This window comes from Vicugna pacos, chromosome 5 (assembly GCF_048564905.1).
Source record: "Vicugna pacos chromosome 5, VicPac4, whole genome shotgun sequence".
Classification (NCBI taxonomy): Eukaryota; Metazoa; Chordata; class Mammalia; order Artiodactyla; family Camelidae; genus Vicugna; species Vicugna pacos.
The window spans coordinates 12,983,837-13,008,173 of NC_132991.1; the positions used below are offsets into that span (position 1 = coordinate 12,983,837).

The window sequence follows — 24,337 nt, forward strand, 5'->3', positions numbered from 1 at the left end:
TGCTGGAAAACAACAAAATCTGAAGAGGAGGAAGGAATGGGATTAAAGAATTTAGAAGTTGTATAATATGAGAAAAGCTAGAGCACTGAATTATATTTAGGAAGAAAGGTGGGGAGGGATAGAATGGACCTGATCACCTCTCTCCAATGCAGAAAGGATTATTCCATGAAGGATTATGCCATCACATATCTTTCTCAGGGCAGCCATTCACCTCTTCCTCTAAATTCCCTATGGTTTGTCTTTACTAACATTTATTGCAACAAAACCTGACTGTTTATGTCTTTTTTTCTCTCATTAGGTTTTAAGTGCCTTGAGAGGGGGACCATATCTGCTTTACCTCTGGATTCTCATTTTTAAGACAGCATTTGGCATATAAATCTTTTTGTTGAGTGAACAAATAAACTATTTTGCACAACTCCAAAGAGCAGAACTAACACCATGGGTGCAATTCTCAGAGAGATATTTCAATTCTATAGCTGAAAGACATCCTTGATGCTCAGAATCACACATCAGTCTGTATTAGCAGTTCATGAAGAAAGAAGAATCCATGGCTCTTCCATAAGGAATGTGGGATCCTGCACTTGGCTGGGAGGCTGCAGTAATGACTGGTAAGATTAGCTCAGGCTTTTAAATTTTTAATTGGAATAAATAGCCCCTAACTAGCTTCCTGACATTTTCTATCCTCTTTGATCCATCTTCCACACTTCTTTAAAAATTGTCATGCTAAGGCACAAATACCATCCTCACCCATTTTTTTTTTTGAAAAAATCACTGGATCTCATTGCCAACACCAGCATTTGCTAAAGAATGTTTTTGTGAAGTGTCAGTCCCATGGGATGGCCAGCAAACAATGGGTCCCACTGTAAAATACATTTGCAAACTGCCACATTCTAGTCTTTTCTTCAAGATTTGAGACTATGGTGCTCCTTTGTATATGTTAACGGAAACATTGGTACATCCCACATAGGGGACAATTTCAAACTGGTCCTCTATAGTTTCATCTTAATCTGAGACCATGTTCTTTTAATTTCAACATCACCCCCAAAGTGTCCATGTTTCTCACCTACCATTCTTGGGGCTTAAAACTCCCCATGCTTTGATTTGAGACATGGCATCTCAGTTGAGTTGGATGATTGTGGTGGGTGAGGAGAAGAGGAGGATGGGATGAGTTGTGCAGGATCTCTGGAGGACATCAAGCAACACTTAATACCTTAATAAGGTGACCATCTGAGGCTGTTGTGACTTCCCATCTGGCACCATGAACAATAACTTGATGCTAGGACCACTTTCACAGAGTGCACTGGCACACCTTCTTCTCCCCAAATCTAGCCTTCTCTACCCTTCCTCTTCTCTCCACAGAGGTCCTCTTCTCTCCTATTCTTGGTGAAATGTATCTCCTAGGCACTGCCATCTTTATTATATAAGCCATAATAAAGGATGAGAAAGGACTGGTGAGTGACAGGGAATGCTAACATCAAGTATAGCTATTTAGTACACCACAGGTGATATTGCTGGGACTCTGCCCAAATGCCCTTTATTGGGCAGATGCACCCAGATCTCAGTTGCTGTGAGTATTGGCTAATGGCCCAAAGCTGTCGTCTTTTCTAGAGAATTACCCTCTGTGGAACTAGAGCCACCTAGCTCCAGAGTTATGCACCTCTTTATCCCTCTCTCTAGGTAGCCAATGACTGACTGACAGAAGAAGTACAAAAGACCAGGTCTGGCCTCAAAGTGGACCCAATGCTGTGGTTCAGTGTATGCTTCTGAACTCAATGTAGGGTCAGACTGAAGCCAGACTCAAGCTGGGACCACATCTTTGCTTAACTTCCCACCTTGCCTGTCTCACAGCCTTCCTCTTAAGAGCACTCACTCAATTTAGCAGCTCAAATTCCTCTTTTAATCTTTGTTTCTAAAAACTCCAACCAAAGAGAGCCCCAAAAGACTAAACAGAGGGTTCAATTCTTTCCAAATCCTCTGAATCCTTAAAAACAATTTTTCATGGTTTTTCCTTTCTTCCTTCTTCTGTCATATATCTGCCTTTAGAGTCACTGTATCTTACTAAGGAGTGTTTATTGTATTTCCATAAAGAAGAGCTTATGACTAGTTCCTCAAAATAGAACCATCTTCACAAAACATCTTCCTTCTCACTGATTCTCCCAATTGCTGATGAATGTATAATTATTTGACATTATAACATAAAATCAAATATGGCAACATATTTACAATATTTATATTTGTTTCTAAATTATAATTCCCAGGGTTTTTTTAGGCTATGTATAATATATAAATGTTTAGTATTAGTAGATTCAATACCAATGTACTCTAACCCAGAGTACTTTATTTGATTTATCTTCTATGTTTCAATTTTTACATCAAGTTTGCTGTTTGTTTTTGAAGAAGGGCCATGGGTATTATAATCTCTGAATGCCCATTTGACTATAACATTTATATTTAACAACCGTTTGGCTGGGTATAAAAATCTTGGATAATAAATTTTATCATTACTCTACAATTTCTCCCCTGTATTCTGGTATTGAATTCTACCATGAAAAGTTTTAGACCAGTTTTCTCTTTTCTGATGGGACTCTCATAGGAACTTTATTTATATTCATCAGATGTTTCTCATCAATTTTTCTTGAAATTCAAAAAGTCTTTTCTTCTTAACATTAAAATTCAGGTTACAATTGATTTTAGGAAATTTCGTTTTATTGAATATTATTATCTTTTTAGGTATATCATTTATCATAATTTATATCTCCTTTGTCAGACTTCCATATCTATAAACTAATTTCTAAATACTTTTTTCTCTAATTTTCTGTATTCTATTTTGTCCTGTGATTATCTGAAATATTTCTTCTATGCCTTAGATGCTGTTTTCAGTATTATCTTCATTTATGTTTTTAATGTGATTACAATTTTTCATAGATTTTTTTTCTTCATTCCATTTCTTTCTCAAGATCTACTTGTTTTTTCTTTCAGTGTGATGTATATTTTTAAATTTATTTTCTTGATATCGTTTTTCAAATAGTTTACATTCACTTTAATTTATCTTGAAATATGAAGTGTGTGTGTGTGTATATATATATATATATGTGTGTGTGTGTATATATATATATATATATCTCCTTATACACACACACACACACACACACACATATTGGTTTTCTTCTTCAGATTTTTTTCTTACATGTTACCAGATTTGCCTTTTGTTTCATTGATTCCACTCCTCTATAGATCGTATGTTAGTTCCTTTCTGCTCAGTTTGCTTCTTGGAATGAAGAAAGTTCTATCCAAATCAGCAGTTTACCTATGAATGGGGGACAATGTGGGCAAAGTGTAATATTGAGAAGCCAGTTTTTCCACTTGGGTATGTTGCCTTAGAACACTTTTATACCAAATTAGCTACACCTTCCATGGCTTGGTTCTCCTGAGGTTTCTGCACTCCTCTTTGTCTCACCTTGGTCTTGGTCAAAACCTGTATCTTACACACTGTCTCTTTCTTGATTTTCAGTGAGTTTTTATCTCTCCAAAAGACACTGATAAGCAAGTTCAGAGAATCCATTATACTTTCAAAGTTGAAAAAAGAAAGGATTGGCTTTTGGCATACTTTCATGGAAAAGATAGTTTCTTCTCTTTTTCTTCTTATCAGTGGGTACTTTCAAAAGGGGAGATGAGTGTTGCATTTAACCAATCCTCTTTCACTAGAATTCCACTTTCTATACAGTGTCCAGGCTTCATCCTGCTTCTCTTTTACCATTACATTCATTGTTTAATTACCTAATGAAGATTTAAATTTACTTTGGGCTTTTCCTTCTTTATTTGCTGTCAATTTCCAAAATTTCCTATAGACAAAAGCAGCAGCATTATTGCAGTACATATTTTGCCTTTAAGCAATTTCCTTTATGAAGCAGTCTCTAGGAATGCATCATGTACATATTAGGGGTCATCTGTATTTTACTTTATTCATTTACTTGCCCCTTATTCATTCACCCAATATTAAGTGCCTCTGATGTGTTAGCCTAAATGGAAATTGAGAGGGAAAAAAAAAACTCATCAGCATAAATCTCCTTCAGATAAACAAAAGTTTTAAAGACTCTGATGATAGTTTTAGAGGGCAATTTTATTTACTCTGCATTTCTCACATCTATAAATATTATTAAGTGATGATTATCTGCTTTGCTCCTGACCAGGGAAATTGAATTTCATGAGCTACTGATGAGATTGATTTTTCTAAGAAAAGAACATCGGTCAGTTGCTTCAGTAGATTTTTCTTTTTTCTTAGTGGTTGTATTTTGAAAGGGGATATATGCACTCCTGAAAAGATTTGAAGATGTGACCATTTTTATAATAATCACACAACAAGATATGAAGGGGAATATAAAATGACTTCATGTAAATCTCATGGTTGAACTAGTAAGGATATATTTTGTAGGCTTCTAAAAACAAATCCTTCCATTGCCTGAATTCTTTGGAGGAAATACACCATGTAAAGCCAATAACCATATAAATAAATAATGGACTGATGCAGCTATCAGATGGAAAATATAAAAGGTGGATGACGGCTCCACACTGTGGTCTAGTGCTAATTACCTGCTGCTGTTTTGAGGAAAGAAGGAGCCATATTTAGAACTGGCTAGTAAGTTGCCCTCTTTCCCTGCAGAATGCAGAAGAATCTGATCTGGGACTATGGCTATAACTATGACTATGATTCTGACTCCAAGACTCAGTTGCAGAAAATGTCAACTGAAAATGAACTGGGGAGTTTGGTGCTCTTTAGCTCACCAGTGTGTACAGAACTGGAAATTGCTTTGCCAGGTGTGGGACATCGCTGTGTGTCTATGACTTTTGTATCCTTTTTAGATCAATGTATGCAAAGTTGATGGCACTAGCTAATGGATGTCTAAGGGTCAGAGTGTGCCCAAGTAACCAATCCCAATACAATGAATGAATAAAAGGTAGTATCATGAGGTCTTATAAACAGTTCTCCTGCAGTGTCAAAGGTGGGTAAAGTCAGGGCAGTATATAGCTAAGACTGAGAAAAACAGAGGGAAATTTAGTGGCAGGCAGCCTGAGTTTCTCTGTCCTACTCATGAAACCTCCTAGAGGCAACTAAACTGTTGGTCTCAGCTCCTGACTACTGTGTATAAATGAAGAGATATTTCCTTTAAAAAATTCATCTCAATGAGTGATATTGTAATTACACAAAATTTGGTCTGAAAGTGGTTTTAGAACTCCTCAGGGACAGTAGGCTTCCTATCGCTTTCACAGGCAAACCTTTCCTTCCAACAGTGTCCTATGTTGGACTGGTAGATAAAAACTAATAAAACTCGAGTTGCTCAGGGCTCCAGGGGAGTCCATGACCTCACTTCTCAGCCTCTTAGGAATCATAGCTGAGCAGTAGAGCTCCAGGGAACACAGTTTGAAACACTGAGCTAATTGGTTCAGGGTACCATAGCTAGATAGTGGCAGAACAAGGATTAGAAGTTAGAGAACCTGCTACAATGCCAGTACTCATTACCAATAGTTTTCAAATGTCAGTGAGCACATTGATCACCTAGAGATCTTACTAAAGTACATATTACAGTTCCATGGCTCTGAGGGTTTGCTGAGACCCTGCATTGCCAACAAGCTCCCAGGTGACATCAATGCTACTGGTCTAGGGCGCACACTCGGAGAAGCAAGGCTTTATACTACACCACATTGTCTGTAATGAACAAGCATCTTAGAAAGAAATTTAATCTAAGTTATAAACCATCTTCTTAAAACATAATTTACTCAGAACTTTCATTGTCACAATCTTGACTAATCTCTATTTAAAAACAGACAGGAGATGGGGGAGTAAGTAGAGTAAAGAGAAGGAGAGAATTTGGTGGTCCAAAGTGGTCCACTAACTGATCCTTAAAGAATTAATATGAAAACAGGGAATGGCTCACATAAGGCCTGATAATGTTTGAAATTATAAAACCAAGTTTGGAAATCCTGACTTTAGAAAATGTTTTGAGGGAGGATCTACAAATAAAATGAGTACAGAAGATGAAAGGCTTAACAGCTGCCTATAGAAACATTGCCCAGTAGATGAAGCTAACCCTCAGAGGTCCTCCGCATTCCCTTTGTGGCTTCATCCTTCAGGGTACTCGCCATCCCTGAGCCTCCCCTTTGCAGCCTAGGACTCATCTCCCCACCCTGCGTATCACTGTGCTTTCCTATCAAACGTCATCTGTTCCTTACCCCTGCAGTCAGACTCCATACATTTAAGGCAACTGGTCAAATAATTCGCAGGTTAAAAATAACTTGATGTGTTTTCATTTCAAGGCAGTTTTGGGATTCACATAATGACCACAGAAACACTAATGAAAATTAGTGATTAAAAAAATACAACTTAAATGTTTCACAGGCTTTCTTGTAGTCTTTATTATACCGTGAGGACAGCTGGTTCCTCAGTGGACGTAGACTCTATGAAACATATAGACCCTTTAAAAACAAGTTATTCTCCTCAAACCATAACAATCTGGTTATTACTTGTGGCATCAAGTCCACAGTGGAAACTAAAGTGAATTGCCACATAACAATGGTATCACTAAATCAATAACCAGGATACAGAATGTCTTAAAGTTAGTTAGGGAAAGAGCCACATTTTGAGAAGCTGATGAGGAATTGATTGTATTGACTTTCATTCACCAAAGTTGCTGTGAATACAACATATAAAGAAAAAAAGTCTTTTTTGTACCTTTGGCAGGATTTGTATGCAAATCCATGATGCGGCTTTCAGAAAGTCCCACAATAGACTCTACCTATAGTTTTAGCTTTGTGTGCTAAAAAACAGTTCTTCATAAACACAAAAATAGAAGTTTTTTTTTAAGAGTCTAATAATTTGTCACAAAATGGTTCTATTCGATTTACATTTCTAAATGAGATGCTCTTTTCTGAGTTTAATGTGGTATACCAGTTTAAACTCTTTAGAAACCTACAGTGGTATTGCTTTCCTATAATTTGGTAAAGTACAAGCAAAGCATTTGAATAATGAAAGAGAGGCATTTTCTCTTTAATACTACATTAAGTAAAAGCAAATCACTAATTTATAATCCTGTTTCCATGGGAACTTAAGTATAGAGCCAGTTTGATACAAGGCATTTCTCTTGGTTACATATTTTTCCCTTTCTCCTTGAAATATAATATTGATTGCTGTCCAAAGGCTAAGGAGTGAGTGCTGAGAACCAAATGATCATCTTTGTGTCTTTCTACCAAGTTAAGAGAGTTGCATAAGTAGCTAAAACAGAAAACAGCAGAGCCTCCTCATAGCAGGACTGGAGGAAGAGCTGGCTGGAAGAATGAACTTTGAAGAAAAAAAAATGCCTCAATAAATCTGATTGTCTGACTTGAGATTTGAAGATTAAATCTGAAACTCTCAACTCCATCTTCATTATTTCCTAAATTGTGTGCAAAGCCTGCCTCTGCCTGGTTTATTCAGCAGCCTGTTACAGGACAATATTCTCCTCCACCCCCATCATCCATAACCAGAGTAGAATCATTCAAGTATCTTTCTTTCCTCTGGAACTGTTGTTCTCAAAGTTCTGTGACTGTAACAGCAGCACCTGGGAACTTGTTAAAAATGCAATTTCTTGGACCCTACCTCAAGTCTACTGAATCAGAGATTCAGGAGGGGCTCAGAAGTATGTTTCAACAAGCTCTCTGGGTGGTTCCAATGCATGCTACAGAATCACCAGTTCACACCTGTGTGAACAGGGGTTTGTTGGGAGATGTGGACTTTGACCTGGAGCTGTGACTCTCAGCGTGCAGGGAAGAGTGGCTCAGATTCACGTCTCATCTATAATATCTGCCCCAAGAGATCCCTAAGAACCTAGATATCCTGGGGATACTTAGTATTTAATGCTAGCCAAAGGATGACATGAGGGATGGGGTTATACGAGGTAGTGGATTAATATTCAATAATTTTAAGAAAAAGAAGCAGCAGCAAACTCTTATATTATTTTGAACTTCCTCTTACAATGCATTGTGTTGGGGACAACCACTGGCTCCAAATGGTAAATAACTAAATAAACATATGGATACCACAGTATTTGAATTTAGACTTTTCAGGGTGCGTGGTGTACTATTTTCTATCCATCTGGAAACAGATTCCTTTACTTGCATCTAAACCAGCATTTTATTTTTAGGAAAAAAATTGTATCAGAATGCATTGCACCAAAAGTTTTTTTTGTAAATTATATCTTCAATAAGCTGCCTACCTCTCTAAATTACCTTAGTCCTGTTGCCTGCACTTATTGGAATACCACACAGAGACTAGGTGCCCATTGCAGAGGTACCAAAAAGGGAGATTCTTGGGACATCAAAGGCTCCTTCCAACCCTAAAATTCTCTCATGTTATGACAAATTAGCTCTCAGAAGACACAGTGGATATCATTCTCCACATTCACTCTGATCACAAGTGTCAGAAAGAAGTATGATAGAATATGGAATGTTGGAAAGAAAAACTAGTCCTAGAATAAAATTGGAAACTGTCTTAGGGATAAATCCTCACTCCAAGCATGTTTCTTTATCTCTTTCCTCTTGCTCTTTAAGGAGCCTGCAGAAAAAGAAGATCTAATTATTTGAAGAGGCTTGGACTTAAGTCCAGTTAATTGCGTATCTGCTAAATTATACTGTGGCATGTTATATAACATTGCCTATGCACAACTAGCTTTCCTTATTACTAGCAATGGGTGAATGCTCTGAGTATTGTTTGGGAGTAAGGCCATGATACTTGGTGACTCCTATCACTGTTGCAGGGAATTGGGGCAAATATTCTGACGAGAACCCAAATCAGCTTTTCTCCTGCCTCAATTATGGAACAATCTACAACTTCTATGGCAATAGAGAATACAAATAAATGTATTGTAGCTACTTTGTCTAAGGAAAAACAATCACTGCATTTTTTTCATGTAAGATATCTTCATATTTGACCTGAGGGACAATGAATAATATACATAAACCACAAGTCTTTTCCAAGGACCTTGCAGCCTTGCTCTGTGGAATGCAAGTATCCTTAACCTCTTTAGGGAAGGGTTTATCCTTTTATGTAAGACTCTGCTCTTCTTTTTCGAGCAACTGATAATGTGATTAAGATCTAGAAAAGCTCCATTACATGTCATAATATTATCCATTGTCTGTTCCCTCCACCTAGGGATGGGAAGGGACTATCTCCATCTCTGGCTATAGATGATAGCTGGGACATTTCCTAAAGGTGCTTGGCTGACAGCTGTGGGCACCCCCTCTGTCTATACTCCCAATAAAGTGGCCAATGTTGAGAAGAGCCTCAGGACCACACAGAAAACTGAAGTTTTCCATCCTCAGTCAAAGACCTGAAATTAATGCAGGTGATGTTTAACTACTGTTTGGGTATTCTATTTAACTGAGAATTAACAAGACTGTAGAGCAGGCTTTTCTGTCTTGGTGTTTGAAATTCCTCTCTCATTATGACTCAAATGACCAAAGTGTGAGAGTCACATCTAATCAGGTCAGAACACCATTGGTATCCTTCTCCTTTTCCTCACTTTCCAAGGCATCGCAAGCAGTGAAAGGCAGCCCCTTAAAGAGGCAAATGTTCAGTCAATGATCTGCTGTTTACATACCTATCTCTAACCTGTCTCCACAATGATGTTTGAGGTTGGTCAAGGTCTGAGCAAACCTCAGTGAAGAAACGTGACCAGGCAACTCCTGTTCCCACACCTGTGCAGGTCTGCTTCTGGTACCTGGAAGTCGGCAAGTCTCCAAAGGAACTCATCATCCAGTTCTAAAAATGCTCATGATTTGCTACTGGTGAATTAATAGCCTCAGAGTCATGTTTAAAGGAGAAAACTCTCACTAACTAATGATAGGTAAAGGGAAAATAATTTACTTGTTTATGTGCCTAACATCGTGCTGGAAGAGGAGGACAAAATTGACTTCAGTCTGTGCCTTTGGCCCTCCAGGGACCAGATCAGCAGTTTCATATCCAGTAACACACGTAATTCTTAGAGCAATTCTCCCAATTTTACAGCTGAGAAAAGTGAGGCCACAGAGTTTGTGCATATCGTCAGGTTTGTCTGAAACATGCTAGGCTCTGCAAAGGAGGAACAAAAACTTAAGGTGCAGTTGCTGTGCCACCAAGTCGGTGAGACAAATTGACAAATAAATCCTTAAATCCTAAAGTGTGTGGAAATGATGGGAAGGGGGATACTTAAGGAACAGTGAGAACTCAAAATGTGAGACAGGGAAGAAGTCAGGTGACCTTTGCAGAGAAAGATCCTTCCCTTTCCCAGGGTACCAAACTGACATCAGGTTTCGCTTACTCAGAATAAGATCATCTGGATTTTGTTTCATAAAAGACTGGAGCTTTCCAAAGGCAGGAACAGCCTCTCTATGCTATCTGCTTATTTCTATACTGTTTCCCAAATAACAATAACCCTATAGCATTGACATGTTCAAAAACAATCTCTTCAGAGTAATTTGTTTGTTTGTTCGTTTTGGGGGGGCAGGTAATTAGGTTTATTTATTTGTTTATTTAATGGAGGTACCAGGGATTGAACCCAGGACCTTGTGCATGCTGAGCATGTGCTCTGTCACTGAGCTATACCCTCCCCCTTCTTCAGAGTAGTTATGAGTGTCATCTCCGCAGATGCCCAAGATCTTTACGGATACTCCTTTTAATTGCTAATTTTGAAAGTCAGTGTTGGAATATAACGTTGTCTAGCAAGGGAGGAAATGTATAGAAAATTTACTGTCTAGAAATAATACTGAGCAAAAAGCAAATTGAAAGTCGCAGACAGTGCGTGCCTGGAGGAAGCCTCCTGTGCCTGGGGTGACGCCATCATGCTTGGGCTCCATCATGCTTCACTCACTTTGTGGATTAAATGCATGGTAGAATTTTGAATTACTTTGAGGTTTGGGAGCCAATTTGCGTTAGAAGCTGGTGGAGGCTAATCCTCCTTGTCTCCACTTATTTCCCATCATTACACAGCGTTTAGACCAGTAACTGGGTTCAGTTAGCCTGGGGGCACTCCAGAACTGAACTGCAGTCCTGAGAAGTAAACTAGAAGGTTTACCCAGGCTTCCTGAGATCAGCCTCAGATGTCTACACACAGTTTTTTTTTTCTGCAGTACTTTCAGAGAACTATGTCCAAAAACGGCCAGCCATTTCTTTCCCACGTTTTTAAACTGCTCCTTTTAGTGCAAGAATACAGAGACAAATGCCAAAAGTCTGCTCTGACAGTTCTGTTTGTCTTTAGCACAACAACCTTTTAGGGCCTAATTACAGAATTTTTTACTATGTTCCATAAACATGTCTTTATCGAGGTCCAAGTTCACACTAATGCTTTCTTGGAGTCACATTGATTTTATAAAGTCTGTTTGCACAGAAGAATATTTAAGGCTAAATATAGAAAGGAATTAACTAATAATTTTTTGCAAAGTACCATGTATTATAAATATATCCATATATAAGGTATCCACATCATAAAGAAAAGGAGATACACACACACACACCCTTTTTAAACATTTGGTATAAGATAAAATTGAATCACTAATCCCTACTCTCGCCTCCTCTTTATCTTCCACAGAAGGGACCATTCACTGACCCTCATAATCCAGGCACACCCATCAACCATGAACCATAGATTTAATACTCTGTGTTTGTTTTATGTTTTAAACCACGTGCGTAAGAACTTTGGCACTCATAACTAAGAAGAAGCTTTGATAAATTTAAATCAATAACTACAAAGAAGTCCGTGGATTATTTTTATCTAAATTTGAGCGTAAGAGTAGAATGGTCACTCCACTACTATCCATGAAATAATATTCTTCACTGTAACCTCTTTGATTATCCATATCAGAGAAAAGCCTAAAGGTAAATAACTGAAAACTAATGAAATATCTCAAGGAAGAGAAAGAAGTAGTGGTAAGGAACCTGATGTTTACTGAGTACCTACTCCACGGCAGCAGGATTAGTACTGTACTTGGATTAATCTGTTTGATTTGTACAGCAAGTCTGTGAGGTCTAATGATCTTGATTTTCAGATGAGGAGACCAAAATCGAGAAAAGACCAGCAATTAGTCTAAGGCCACGCAATTAGTGGTAAAGTCTGTATTCACATTTAATTTAAAAAGATTAAAAATTAAAATCAAATGTGTTTCTACCATAAAATAAAAAATAAGTGAATAAGCGATCATGCAATAGCACAATATTTATATTTCTCTAAATTTTACATAAATGAAAGAGTCTTTATATGCTCACACACACTTAAACCTTTTCTGTATTCCCAAATTTGTATCCTATAGCATTGACAAATGGCTTTCTTCAAATATCCTATACTATCTCTGCCCTCATTATCAGTAAGTAATCTAGATTCACAGAGAGGGTGGCATCCATAGACAAGAACTCCCTCCTTGCCAGTTACTCCAGTCACTTCCTGAGACATATCAATGCAGGATCACTACACTGGGGGAGCTTTATAGAGCGCCGGGTCACCTTCATCATTTCACCACTGAGGGTCCAGCATGGGAGCTTTATTTCCAGCAGAGACTTTGGAGAAAAGCAGATCAGAATCTAGGCTCTAAGTCTGATACTTTCCAATCATGTGACTTTGTAAAAATCATTTACTTTCTTTGAATATGTTTATTCATCTGTAAAATATGAAAAAGAAAAAAGAAAAATCCTTCCTCATAGGACTGTTGTGGTGATAAAACTTCAGAAAGCAATAAAGGTTTTATTATTAAAGTGTCTGGTTTATAGTTAGAATTCAATCTTCATAACAATTATGCTTTGTTTCAGGCAGGGATTATTTGACTGATATGTACGACAGAAAAGAAGCCCACTGAACCTAGTTAAGACCAAAATGACTGTTCATTGGAACTCTCTGGGCATCTAACAAAAAATCCAGAAAGGGTTCCAGACACCTTGGAACACCAGAATAGAGACAAAGAGGGGTAGTCACTTCCCCATCATGTCATCTAACCTCTTTTTCTGTGCCCTATTGTTTATCTGCTGCATTTCTTTCTCTCTCCCTCTCTCTCTCCTCCTCCGAGTACTTAACCCAAATGGACTATACCAGCGAAGTCTACCTTACCTCAAATTCAAGCATACATAACCAAGTAAACAAAGCCCCTGTTTCTGGAAGCCCCTATTTCTGGATTTCACATCCTTAGGGGAGAAAAATCCATCTGGTTCAGCTTGAGTCAGGTGCCCACCCCAGTTCAATGAACCTTGGCTGGGATGGGGTAAGGGTAACTGGCTCAGCGAGGGCAATGGGAGCTGCTTCTCTGCCAAGGGGATACAGACAGGCCAGACAAATGGAAGGGCATACGTGCTTCCTAATTACCATCATCATCACTGGAGGCAGAGAGAAGACCAGAACAAAGATGTTTTAATTCTGGCATGGCGTGTGATGCTTCCCATCACAACCCAGTATCTTCTTGCTGGATATTAAGCCCTCTGAGAGTCAGTCATGCCAAACCTAGTCTTCAAATGCTCATAGCAACATGATTCATAAAGCCAAAAACTGAAACAACCGTGATGCCTATTGACTGGTGAATGGATGGACAAATCGTGATATATTCATACTATGGAAAATCACTCGGCAATAAAATGAAAAAAAATTACTACATGCGACAACATAAGCGAGTCTCCAAAACATTCTAAGTGAAAGAAATCAAATGCAAAAGAGTATCTATTGCATGGTTCCACTCACACAGAATTCTAGAAATGGCAAAACTATAGTGAAAGAAAACAGATCAGTCGTTGCTGGGGTTGGTAATCAGGGTAGGGATGTGGTTAGATGGAAAGGAACATGAAGCAACTTTTTGGGGTGTTAGAGCTACTTTATAACTTCATTGTGGTGGAACTCAATTACCAAAATCCTTCAAACTGTACATTAAAAATGGATACATTTTACAGCATATAAATTATACCTCAATAATGCTTTTTTAAAAGAAGAAAGAAAGAAAGAAAGAAAGAAAGAAAGAAAGAAAGAAAGAAAGAAAGAAAGAAAGAAAGAAAGAAAGAAAGAAAGAAAGAAAGAAAAGAAAGAAAGAAAGAAAGAAAGAGAGAGAAAGGAAAGGAAAGAAGAAGGGGAGGAACGAAATTGAAAGAGTCATGTCCAAATTCTACATGCAATTTTTTAGGTGAGTCAGCATGTATCAATCACTACATTTAAAGCATCTATTATTTCTACTAATAAAAACTTTTTATTAAGCAATTACCGTATGGCAAAAAACATGCTAAGTAGTTCCTTGACTTGGAATGCTGAGTTGAATTCTCACAGCAACCCTGCCGAGTAGATGTTATTATCCTCATTTTAGATATTAAAGAGTGATTGTTCAAATTAAGTTTCTTGCCCAGTTAGTCTGTGGCAGAGCTGGGATTCAAATTCAGGTCTGTCTCTTTCCCAAGGTTCTGTTTTCAGCAGCCATCCTTTGAGATTGAATCCAATATTAAAACTAGAAATTTCCTTCAACCATGATCATTATATTGGTTAAAAGAAAAAAAAATCAGCTAAAACACAGTGAAAATGAGTTTTTAAGGTAATATTCACGTTTTTGGAAGCATTTGCTTTCTGGTGCCCATTAAAGAGAATTCAGAGTAATGGGATAGTGTCTCCTTCATGTAGAATATAACATGTATTTATACAGAGTTATATATATCAGATATACATAAATATGATACATATATCACAAATGGTGTGATTTTCTAGTTTGTGTGATGTGATGTTTATATGGGTAAGGATATTAAAAAAAATTCTTTCAGAAGAATGTCAAATGAAAACTGAATAATTCAGATCCACTAGAGCTCCACTTCAGAAAACACTGACAAATGCTAGTCAACTGTCACCTCTGCTGAGACCGACTTTGTAGATCATATACATGGAACTTAAAACCCTTACTAGTGTGTCCTAGACTTGAAGATAATGAGACTATATGGTTAGAGTGAATTACAAAATCAAGACAATTATTGTATAATTGAAGGGGAGGAGAGTAATCTTTGCATTATCTATCAACAACTAATGAGCAATGAGTTCCTGCCATGAGCTGGGACCAGATACTGTTTTGGAAAGAGAGTAGAATGAGGCATAGAACTCTTTTTAAGACATCTTGCTACACGACTGCCCAAAGAAAAAAAAAATGCATGAAATAGATGCAATGAAATAATACACTGTATAGTTTTGAACAAAGCTCTGGGACAAGTTTATAATGGAGGAAACATGTGTGAGCTGGAAGACTCAGAGACTGTGAAGGGAAGAGGCAGAGGGTGGCGCTACTGGGGGCAGCAGCAGAGAGAACAGGCTGAGGTGGTAGGCAGCCTGGTTTTTTGTTTTGTTTTGTTTTTTCGGTGGGGGGAGGTAACTAGGTTTATTTATTTATTTTTAGAGGAGGTACTGGGGACTGAACCCAGGACCTTCTGTATGCTAAGCATGTACCACTTGAGCTATACCCTCCCCCTTCAGCCTGGTTTTGTAGCCCAGTTGAATTGAGTGACTCAACATCTGGGTTACTAGGCAAGTTACCCCTCTGTGCCTCAGTTTCCTCATTCATAAAATGGAGATGACCTTGCGAGGTTGGTATGAAAATTAAACAGCACAATATATAACATGTGCTGAGAACAGTGGCTGGCACACTGGCAAGTCTCACTGAGTGTTAACCACTCTGTTATTACATAGGTAGGAATTAAGATGAAACTTTAAAACTTAGTAAAATTTATGAAGGGAAAAATAAGAAGATGGGGTGCGTGCTCTTGTGAAAAGCAGTAGCATCAGGAATGGCATGAAGATTATGAGAGAGAGACAGTGAGGAAAAGGTCTTTACTGGTGGGGGGAAACATACACTTTACGTAGAGGAGGGGCAGGAAATTAAGGTGAGATGAAGTGGAACAAAACTGAGGGTGACCTTGAAATCTGGGAAGGAAAATTTCGACTACTGAAGCAATAGAAAATTGCTTAGGTTCTTCAACAAGGAATCGCTCAAAAGACAAAGTCGTGTTGAAAGAAAATTCGTCTCATAGCAACATGTAAGATGAGTTGGAAATAGGAAGTGACAAATGAAAGGAGAAAAAATAGAAGGCTATGGAAGAATCCTGTGCATTTCAGCAAAATTCTAAACTTCAGGCCTGAAACAAGGAAGTCAGAAATCCACACCCTAAAAAGAAACCACACCAGCCGTAAGTTATAGGAAGACTCTAACTACTTATTGTGACAGTGGGGAGGGAGCAGAGCCTTATTCTGTAACAAATAGCAAAGAAAATACAGGAATTCACTTTACTACACTTGGTTAAAAGATATGTTTTCCAACAATCAAGGTAAATTCTTCACTGCTTGTCATTCTTTCCTCCCTCATAGGCATTCTAAAATATATTATGGATATTCCACAGTCCCCCAGTATAAAAAAATAGAAACTGATGAATAATTACTAAGAAAAAAACCTTTCTAGTGTCTGATTTTTCATGGTATAAAACTCTGACAATATCCAACATGAAGGAAAATAACAGGATAGATCAATTTATCTCAGCAAGGTTTACAATCGCCCACAGCATTCTGAGACAATCCCAATGAGAATTCACGTTTCTGTATGATGGTTTCACTTTATCCTGCACACACTTTCTTTCCTCCCCCACCGCCATGCTAATAGAACAGTACATTATTTGAGCCTCAAGATCCTCTCCCCCTTTCAGAATATCCTTTTTTTCTCAAATTTGGGGCATTTGCTCCAGTATCAGTGTATATTCTGTAGAGTGAGTCTCAATTCCATATTCTAAAACTCAAAAAGTGCCCCTCCAATATGAGGTCGGTATCGAGTGAATTTCTCAACATTTTAAAAGAAACCAAATAAATTATTATAGTCTGCAATCCATCAAAACTCCCCACCAGTAAACTCTGGTTATAAAGTGCATAGTTACCTATTAAGGATCAGGTTAAGCCACATTTTCACAGTCATTTTCAGGACAAAGCCCTCCCTATGTCAAAGAAAGTCACTGTCACAGGATTACTTTTTTAATCCCAAAACAAATGTCACCAGATGCACTGAATTGTGTATGTCCCTCCTCTTATAAAGTTGGGCAAGTCGAGGAGCACTTAGAGCATCTGTGTGTGAGGCAGCATATGATTGGTGATTTTCCAGAGTCATTGCAAAGAGTGCCTGCAGCCAACAGCATCCTAAACAGAAGAGCAGTGCCAGCCCAATTCATTTTTGAAGCTCTTACACATGTATTTCTAGAGCCCTCTTTGTCCTCTTTATACTTCACACAGGCACATGCACACACTCACATACCAATATAAACACCCCTTCATGTTGTCTCTTGTCTATCCAAAGATCCACCCCGTGACAAGGACCCTGGCCCAGCCTGTTCCATAATGTTCCAAAATCCTAATAGCATTCTGTTGCCTCTCTCTTAAGCAGAATTCACATTTCCATCTGATTTCAATTTGGAAAGAAATCATACACTTAACATTTTCAAAAATTCACACTAAAGTTATGAGTCACCAGATGATGGGCTTAACCCTCTCAAGTATGTCTGAATTCTAATAAAGGCCTCTATTAACTCGAATGACTTTCCATTTGGTAGAATGTATGGCCGAGATATTTTGATTGGAATGTGTTCCTGGGTTTCTCCACGACAGCACCCTCATGAGAAAAAGAATGCGGCAGTCAGTTGGAGTTCCAATTCTGAAAGGACACAACCCAAAATACAGTTATTTAGCTAACTCGTCAGTTTTGTTTAGAAAGACAAGTGGTTTAGTACTTGCCCAGGGCTGCTTTGGAATCTCCCTTTAGCTTTATCATAACCTGAAATGGAATGTATGTATTTTAAAAATTTCTTAATGAAAGAAAGCACATGTGCATATACTGATACCTCTCTTTATATAATAGATATATTCCACAAACAAGTCTTATTCTACATCAACATTTCATAAATAGCAATCTAGTTTAAATTCTTGAAAAATGCTTTTAAAGGAACTCTCTTCAGAAGCACACACACACACACACACACACACACAAGCTCTCATAAGGATTCACCCAAAAGTTTCATAGAATGTTGGTCTTACTTTTTTCTCGTATCATTCGTATCCTCACTTTAATGATGTTTGACCAGATGGAAAGACACCTTCTTCATCAATTATTTCCCACTCTGCTTTAGAAGTGAATATGTACTTCTGAGTAATATTTTATCGTATGACACCTGAGCTACAGCTTCACGGGCATGAGAGTTGCAAAATGAAATTGAACCGCTCTAGCACCAAAGCCATAAGCAAGATGACAGATATTGATTGTGCCCTAAGATGTAATGTAGGCACCTAATGGGGCGTAGTAATGTACAATGAATCATTAGAATATTATTTTAAATTTTCCATTCACCTGGGGGATTGCTAACGGGGTATTTCACCTTCAAGTCGCTCCCCCGCCTCCCCAGACCAGGACAGCACTTGATAAAGGTCATTTAAAATATAGTGGATTTTTAGCAGCTTTGCGAAAAATAGTGATTATCTTCTAGGTCCCAGGAAGCAGATGTCCATATTACTGAGGATTCGGAATCTTTCTGGTTTTTTAAAATGCATCCTTATTATTCAAATCACAAAGTTGGAGGATGTACTTCCAAGAACTGGACTCGGAAAATCACAACATGATGAACAGTGAGCAGTTATGGAACATTCATGACCTACCAGGACAAATGCTGCACCTGCATTGTTTCCCTACTGTTCTCGATAATCCTGTAGTAAATGCTGTTACTGTCTTCACTTTAAGGATGTAACAACTGAGACAGGTGGAGGTTAAAGAACTAAACTCAGATGGTCACAACAGTAGTAAATGGTAGAGCCAAGGTAAAAACACAAATTTTTTAAAAAATATGCAGGACCCTCCCCATCTCTTAATACTATATAACCTGTGAAAAGAAGTGCTATGAGACCTGGAGTCGTTCATTAGACTGTTAAATGACTGATCATCCGGCAGCTACAGCTCTTTCTCGAAAGCAGGTTGCCTAGGCCAGGTGCCTGGTCATGGCTGTGATGTGTATGAAAGTCTTCCCCATGTCCTGTCTGAGGCTGTCTATGCTCAGGCATTTATGATTGACCTTCGCTTCCCTTAGGCACTTGCAGTCTCCCAAGGACAACCCTGTTACCAGATGGAGTCCTGCCTTGATATTCCTCCCAGCCCTACTTGTCCTAGGCTCCTTTCCCTCCGGTACTCCAAAGACCAAAGTGTTTCAGGTTCCCTCTTTTTGTTTCTAGTGCATTAAGTCTACTTCCTTTCTGTCTTTCCTTCACCCTTTATTCTTTCTGCTCTTCCTGGATCCTGGAGGCCAATCAGTATCTTTCTTTGCTTTGGAGGCACTTGTTATTAGAATAAAGCTATGAGGCAGGGTGGACAGGTCTTAGTTTCTACCGATAGGCTGACGAGGTCCAAATCTGGTTTCTGTGTCTATTTAGCAGAGAATTGGGGCTCATCTAAATCTGATATATTGGTCTGATGCTTTCAAATTAGCTTTTCATCAGGGCTTTCAAAGACTTAACCTCAAAAATTAATTGGTGGGGAGCTGTGAAAATTGGCAGAGATGTAAGTATTTTAATACCATTGAACCTTTGTTGCCATGATAGTTCCTCATGTGGGCTAGTGTGTGTTACACTCACATAAGATGTAAGCCTGAGTTAGCAATGTCTCATGGGATTTGTTTAAGAGGGTATTGAAAAAGCTTAGGAACCTGAGTAGGTTCCTCATGAACCCTTTAGTTCAGTCAGTGGAGTCAACAAATATTAAATGCCTACTGTGTGCCAGGTTTCTGTGAGCTTCTAGAAACTCAGCACTGACCAAGGTGTAGTCTCTGCTTCCAGAATCTCTCCATATTATGCAGAAACAGAATGATTTTTGCCATAACAGAAATTTTAAAAGACCTCAAATACATAGATGAGGGCATCCTAACAGTCTCAGAAGTTTGGCAGAAAGGAAAGAGGCCAGCAAACTCTTCCCAGTGAGGTGATGAGAGATGAGTCATCAATTCTGAGTAGGAGTTGGCTCTTCAGAGACTCTGGGATTGTATGAACACCAACAGAAGTTTAATTGACAGTAGAAAAGTTCCACGGGAGTAGAGCTTTATTACACAGGAGGCCTCATTTGAGGAAATTTATTTTGAATTATCAGCACAGGAACTGATCTGCTGGATGACAAGCTTTTATTCCGGAGAGACAGGAGATGTCAAACCTACCCTCACTTCTCCCCTAGAACTCCTCTCTCTATCTTGTTTTATCTACTCCTCACTTCCACCTAAGTGCCTAAAATGATCAATATTGGGGAGTACTTTCAGAAACACACACACATAAAAGTACATCTCATTGTCTTAGCCTGGAACCCTCCCCCATAACCAGCAATCTCCTTTCCCCAGGAAAAGTCTTTGTAAAAGCTGACTGTGCTACCATTTGATTGGGGAGTGGAATCTCAAAGCTGCAAGAGTGAGGGAAAAGGAATGTCAGGTGAGCAAATATAATACAGTGTGTTACTGAACCAGCCAGAATGTGACAGGCTGTTTGTTCAGCCTTATAGGATATCTTCAGAGAGGCCACAGGATATTGTAAATCTAGAATCCATCCAGGGAGAGGAAGGAGAAATTTTATCCACATATTCTAATCTCTCTTTATACCCGTTGCCCAAAGGGTATTAACTCCTGCACTTCTGGTCTCACATGAATGGGGGCTGGGCCTGTGTCCTGGTGTCTCACGTCACAGCAGTAACAGAAAAGCCCCATGGTGGGAGGCAAAAGGCATGAGAACGAAGTGGGCTACTGTTGGTCATAGCCATTTATGGCAGCAGAAATTTGATTTGAAGACAGTGAGAAGAGCCCAAGTGCTTGACAGAACTACTCAAATCAGAAAGCAAGGTTAGAGGGAAGTCCTGATGCACTGAAATTGAATTCAGTGCACCCTCCATGACTGGATGGGCATTTCCTTAGTACCAAGTTCACCCTGTGTGTTTGTAACTTCCATCCCGTTGTTCTGTGCCCCCTACTTGTTGGCCACCTGTACTTCTGACTCCTTGGTTTTGCCTTATTGTACATTATGGCAGAGGAGGAAAGCTCAATATTTCCTTTTCTGTCAGACAAACCTTGGACAAAATCCTACCCTCTACTCACTGGCTGACATTACAGAAATCCTCTAAGCATGATTTTTTTTTCATTTGCAATAAAGAGATAATCCCATTTCCCTAAAAAGGGAGGGCTGTTGGGATTATTAAATGAGACGATATCTCTAAAAAACTAAAAACAATCCTTGAACCCTAATGGGGCAAGAGAGATACAAGTTTTCTCCCTGAATTATTCCCATCATGCTAGTTTATAGGCACCACTCACCCTGTGCTTAAACACTTCTGTACATATGCCCCTTCATGGTGAGGGAGACTCTGTAGTACTTCCCTAAGGAATACTTTATCACAGTAAAACTTAATAAAAACATTTGTGCTGTCATTAACCTATTAGCTCTCAGACAGACACCCACCCTTCCGTACTCTGCTTGGTGATGCTAAGGCCAGGATTCAGGAAATTTCTCTCTCCTTTGCCAGCCATTTCCATGTCAGACTCTGCCAAGGGAACTAAGAGGCCAGAAGGTTGGAGGAGAAATAGAGGACTTGCTTCCTCCAGTTTTGCTTGCTGTTCCTGTGGGTGTCACTCAACAATGGTCCCCCGGCCTGGCAGTGGCAGTTGGTTCCAGTTCCACCTCATTCTTGGTCTTTCCAAACCAGCCGCACCGTGTCCCCTCAGAGACGGCAGAAATGGTGGCAAAGCATCTACTCAGAGGTCTAGGTCCCAGTTCCACAATGTTCCTTCTTTGAGTTTCTGATTTAGTACCAGCAGCTGGACAAAACCCCCTAGCTCCAGAGATCTGGATCCCAACTTCACCAGCCCCTCCTCCAAGCTTCTTGGTTCTAATAAGCCCATACCTTCCCCTCCCCACCCTCTTGACCACAGAGGTGGCAGCTGCTTCCCGCAGGTATCAGTCTTGTAGAATTTCAGAGCTAGTTTTTCAACACTTCTTTAAGCAATTTCCTTATGATCTGGTATGGTTTCTATTTTTGCTGACTGATACAAAGGATGTCAGGATCAGTCCTGCCCAAACAAGGGAAGAAGTTAACAGAGGACAATGTGAATTTGTAAAAAAAAAGGAAAAGGTAAAAAACTGCATCACTCACTCACACACACACACACACACCATTGGCATTTGCTTCTCAGCTAATATGGAAACCACCAAAGTGGTGGCTCCATCTACTTTATTCAACAACCTTTACTATATCTGGACACCCAAGATGCTATCCACTGTTTATCCTCCAGCTGCCAACCTACCAAATCTTTTGAGCTATAAGTTTATGGTTCTGTCTTTGAATGACCTTTCACTGTTGACATCCAATGCCAATACCTGAAGCCAAGTAGATTCTTTGGTTATATTTTACAAAGAATAAAACCTCCCTTCACAGCTTCTTGTAAAAGAACCTTCTCTCTCTTACTCATCAAACTGCAATATGCCCAGATTCATTACTTTATCATAGCTCGAGTTTTCTGAGAAATTAGTTTTTCATGGATGGTATTTCCTAAGATGATGGGCAGCGAGGAAGGAGAAGAATGAGATAACAGAGAAAGATTACATGTTTGGAAATGCTTACAAATGGTTTTCCAGTGCTAGAGCAATATTTACACAGTTCAATATTTGTTCCCTTCTAATATAAAAAAAAACTTATCAAGGTAGATAAGATGAGTTGAATGTAGCTGAATTCTTACAGGCACTCTTTAAAGAGTTCTACATTAATGGACCTAGAGTAAAATGATGACTCAGTGCCTGCTCAAATACCAGTGCCACACAAGCTAAGGTAGTATGCTGTGCAGAGGGACATCTTTTATAGCAATAAAAATTTATAAGGGGGGAGGGTATAGCTCAGTGGTAGAGCATGTGCTTACTGTGCACAAGGTCCTGGGTTCAATCCCCAGTATCTCCATTAAAAAAAAAAAGCAAAAATCTTCACAACATTGTAAATTGAGTATATTGCAATTAAAACCTTATAACAAAGATGTATGCATAATAGCCAATGAAGAATTTTATACACATATATTTTAATATTTCCATAATTTATACAGATAAAACTGAAAGGTTTTAAATGAGGTTAATTACTTATTCCTCTCCCAAATTACCTGGTTACCACTTGAACTAGAGACACTAGTTTTTGAAAAGATTTGTAAAATTTCACAAAAGCACTGACAGAAAACTTCTCTATACAAAACAGACCATTTAACTATAAAACAAACTCTCTCCAGTGACCCAAGCACCACCACCTACCTGTGATTTACACAGGAAAGCCCAAAGAGATGGTTTTCCTTTTCATGGCCCATACCCTGGCCCACTCTTTCACCAGTATGGCACCTTTTAGAGGACACCAGTACTACTGGCTTTGATAAATACCCGTGAGCTTTTACCTTATTCTTGCAGAGAACTCTAGCCTAATGGCACCAATAAATAAAGATTCAACCAGAATATGGCTATCAGATTCAATTTCCCCAAAAGTCACATTTATTATGCCATTCCCTTTTGAGAATTTCCAGCATTTTCCTCTCAGCTGTCATCACAGAGCTAGTCACAATGTGCCCAGTGGTCATGACAGAGTCCCCTAATTCTTCTAGTAGGAATCTCCATGCTAGAAATGTGTGTGGGGCCCTGCTATCAGCAGCTTTACACACATTAATTTATTTAAATCTCCCAAAAACACTATGAGGAACATAACATTATTGTTCCCATTTTGTAGATGAAAAAATTGAGGCACAAGAAGTTGAGAAACTTGCCCAGGATCAGTCTATACAAAGCCAGGATTTGTACTCAGGTAATCTGGCTCCAAAGTTCAGCTTTAGAGTGAAATAGCAAAATAGTGAAAAAAATCACTGTTTTTCACTGACACATACTTTTGTCTTATTCCTGTCTACACTGATCTGCCACTGCTCTAAAATCTTGCAGAATGTCTTCACTAAAATAGACAACTGAGTATTTAATAAAATGAAATATCAGGTAGAAATATAAATGCAAATATTTGTTTATATAATAGCTACAGATCAGGAAACAGATGCCCAGAAAAAGCATGTTACTTCCTAAAAATTCACCAAAATTTCACCTGAAGCCAGGTGTCCTAATTCAGACCTCCATCTACCACATGGTTTTTACCATCTCCCATGGTAAAGTGGAGGAAAGTGTGTTTACCTTTCTTCTTACTTGTAGAAACAATCTTCACAATTATAACACAGTGGTATTTTATCCTTAATGCAAACTAAAATTAAAGAAGATCCAACTACCGTTTTTTC

The 24,337-nt window shown here is 38.7% G+C and overlaps 1 non-coding gene across 1 annotated transcript; it reads left to right on the forward strand.

Annotated features, from left to right (window-relative positions):
- Positions 1-22,916: 22,916 nt before the first annotated feature.
- TRNAS-ACU (transfer RNA serine (anticodon ACU)) lies at positions 22,917-22,989 on the forward strand. Its single transcript has one exon. It is a non-coding gene; the product is annotated as a tRNA-Ser (tRNA).
- The last annotated feature ends 1,348 nt before the right edge of the window (positions 22,990-24,337 follow it).